The 3,601-nt window shown below is 47.4% G+C and overlaps 1 pseudogene; it reads left to right on the top strand.

The window, feature by feature from the left end:
- The first annotated feature begins 205 nt into the window (after positions 1 to 205).
- On the top strand, positions 206 to 496 carry LOC128402393 (28S ribosomal protein S33, mitochondrial-like; annotated as a pseudogene).
- The last annotated feature ends 3,105 nt before the right edge of the window (positions 497 to 3,601 follow it).

The following is a 3,601-nucleotide window of genomic DNA, read 5'->3' as shown; positions in this document are numbered from 1 at the left end:
TTGCACTTTGACGTGCTTTCGAACTGCTAGGTTGGCAGGAGCAGGGACTGAGCAACGGGAGCTCACCCCGTCGCGGGGATTCGAACCGCTGACCTTCCGATCGGCAAGTCCTAGGCTTTGTGGTTTAACCCACAGTGAGGAGGTGCCCGCAATTCCATGCACCCGGTTTGTGCTTGGAGATGTCATCCAACCTTTCCTACTACAGATGGCCCGCCTGAGTGTGTGGATATTTGCAGAAGTAGCTCGCCCAGCTGATAACATCATCCATGAAAGTCATCAAACTGTTAAGCGAGCCGCCCTATGTGATGCAGAAGGAAGTTTATGGCTGGCATCCTCTGCACAATACCTACCACAACCTCATGACAAAACTTGGCTCCTATGGCCTCTACAGAGATGAACATGAATATTTCAAAGACGAGATGAAACGGCTGAAAAAGCTGCGCGGGAAAGGACACCTGCGAAAGGAGAAGGAAAGAGAGCGCTGAAGAAGAAATAGCACCGAAGAAAGAAAGAAAGAAAGAAAGAAAGAAAGAAAGAAAGAAAGAAAATCCATTAGGCCATCTTAGTCATGGGTCATCAAGCACAACTTCTCACCTTCCAACTTTTCATGTATTTATTTATTTGGATGGGATCATCAGTGTACCTGGTGCTCTATAGTTTAAGAGAAGGGATCCTTCTGTATTTATAGCATGCGCAGTGTGGTCCTAAGCAAATTAACTCAGCAGACTTACTAGCCAACTAAGCATCACTATTTGATTGATAAGCGTATGTGCTCTTCCTACAATAATTCCTGCCCCTGCCAGAATACCCATACTAACAAAGACAAAACTGGGGGGGCAGGGAGGAGACATCCTTGAGGTAACCCGAAAAAGTGATACGCAGTGGGTTGGCACTGTTGCCAGTGGAGCTCTCAAATTTTGGCGCTGCCCTGGGCAACATGAAAATTTGGCGCCTCCTGCCTCTCACGCTCCGTTCTACAGCATTGTTGTGGTGCTCCATGCAGCGTGGAACCCAGTGTGGCCAAACTGGGTTGCACTAAGCTGAAAAGGCCTCTGCTGTTGCCAGCAAGCCCCAGAGGTCTGTCATGGACTGGTTGCGCATGGAGGAATGGAGGGAAGAACCAGCTGGGGGACCCCCAAGGGAAGAAGGCTCAGAGCCCAGGGATTGGTGGCAGAATGACAATGAGTAGGCAGAGGGAAAAGACTGGGAGGAGTCGGAGTCGGAAGGGGTAACAGGGCTTAGTGAGCTGGGAGAGTCTGTGCCAGAAACAGAAGCTGAAGCAGGAGAGGCAGAGATGAGTCCAGCTGGTGAAGATGCCAGGAAGTGCCTCCCCTGCTACTGAGACAAGCCCCTCTCCCCGCTGGTCTCCCAGGACCAGAAGAGGGAAGAAGAGGGAGGAGGAGATTTAGGCAGCTGTGGAGACTGAAAATCCCCACCTTCCCACTGCTGCCTAAATCTCTTCCTCTCTCTTCTCACAGAGGCGAGAACTACCAAGAAGAGTCGCTGTGCTCATTCAGCCTGACTCCTCTCAGCGGGCCTTGTTTCTGCTAATAAAGAGTTAACTTCACATACTCTGTGTGATTTATTGCTGGCTGGCTCCCTGGCAGTGTGTCTGCCTATTATTATAGTCAGGATGTGTGTTATGTACTGAGTTGAATAGGATCCGAAATGCAGCAGTCTGATTGGTCCTAGAACAATAGGATTCAGAATGCAGCAGTATGATTGGTCCTAGAACAATGCAGCAGTATGATTGGTCTGCAGGAGCCACCCAATCCAGCTCCAGGTGGAAGTGAATCCGCAACCTGATTGGTCTACAGGAGAATCCCATAATTAGCCAATCACGTGGGGCCCATTGTGTAAATAATCTATATAAAGCAGATATTTTGGGGGAACTTTCATTCCTCCTCACCACTATGAGCTGAATAAAGAGCATAAAATCCACTCTTGACTCTGAGTATATTTCAATGTGTTTCCCCATTTCTGATCCAGAGACTGGACTCAAATCTGTCAGACACAAGTGTACAACTGTGTAGCCTAATCAAGTTTTTAAAAAATACATTGCTAGTTTCTCTCAGAAAACAAAAAGTGGGGACAACTATTATTTTCCAGGGGTGGTAGCAGAAACTAGGGGCTGGTCCTCTTCAATAGGGAGAGCCAGGCATGTGGACATAGGGGATGGTGTGCATTTGAACAGTTTCCTTTGTTGCAACCTTGCTATCACATGCCATTCCTACCTATGCAATAGGCTTGCTTATCTCACATGAGGATAGGCACAAATTGCTGTCACTAATTAATGAGGGCACAGTTGAGCTACTATTGCAACAGACAGAGAGCATGTAAACACACACACAAGAGGCTGGAAGCAGATGAAAGATTTGTACTTTCTCTCCTGGCTAATTATGTGTAATAGTCAGCTAGCCTGTCAGTAAGCAAGGCACAAGTGCAGTAAAGTCACAGTTCCGGCCAAAAATACCACACAGGGAATATACTGTTAGTGTCTACCCGTTTTCCCGTCCGCCCAAACTGATTTAAATATACATCTCCGTATTTGTAAAAGCTGTTGGGGTGCCTTAGAAACAGCACATGCAGAGGGATACTTCAGACATTGCATTTTCAGAATCAGAATTGTAGAGGTGGAAGGGACCTTGAGGGTCATCTAGTCCAACCCCCTGCAATGCGGGAATCTTTTGCCCAAGGTGGAGCTCGAACCCAGAACCCTGAGATTCTCATGCTCTACCAACTGTGTTCCTGTAAAAAGTACTTGTAAAAAAATACAATGTTGGGATGCAACAGATATGTTTTAAAAAATGCATCTGTTGCATTTTTTTGAAAGAGCAATGGTCTGCTTGAGAAATGAAAGCAGCCCAGAACAAGGTGCCTTTAATTTTTTTTATTGTTGGCATCTGTCTGTCTTGAGAGACAATGGAGTGTGCCTTCGGGGGTGAAGTGAAACCGCTGTGTTAGCAGCACCGAAGTGACTTCCTCGGGGCGCAAGCAAGCCTGGGCATTGTGTATGGAGATAAAAGGTAAAGCTAAAGGGCCCCCTGACCATTAGGTCCAGTTGTGACCGACTCTGGGGTTGCGTGCTCATCTCGCTCTATAGGCCGAGGGAGCTGGTGTTTGTCTGCAGACAGCTTCCGGGTCATGTGGCTAGCATGACTAAGCTGCTTCTGGCAAACCAGAGCAGCGCACGGAAACACCATTTACCTTCCCGCTGGAACAGTCCCTATTTATCTACTTGCACTTTGACGTGCTTTCGAACTGCTAGGTTGGCAGGAGCAAGGACTGAGCAACAGGAGCTCACCCCGTCACGGGGATTTGAACCGCCGACCTTCTGTTCGGCAAGTCCTAGGCTCTGTGGTTTAACCCACAGTGCCACGCGCGTCCCGGTGTATGGAGATACTTTAACATTAACCCTTTAGGAAATCAACCATAACACAATAAAAAAATGTATGCTCAACTCCGCTTCTCCGATAGTAGTTGCAGAGCTGCAGACTGCAGTGCTTACCCAATTTCATTTTCTTTTTGGAAGGAAGCTGCAGGAAGCTTAGGCCACTTTGTAATATTTGAGATTATTTATAAATATACAGGTTGGATATAG

The sequence above is a fragment of the Podarcis raffonei genome, chromosome 1, assembly GCF_027172205.1.
Source record: "Podarcis raffonei isolate rPodRaf1 chromosome 1, rPodRaf1.pri, whole genome shotgun sequence".
Classification (NCBI taxonomy): Eukaryota; Metazoa; Chordata; class Lepidosauria; order Squamata; family Lacertidae; genus Podarcis; species Podarcis raffonei.
The sequence above is the reverse complement of the archived record's forward strand: the minus strand, read 5'-3'. Positions and strand labels throughout refer to the sequence as shown.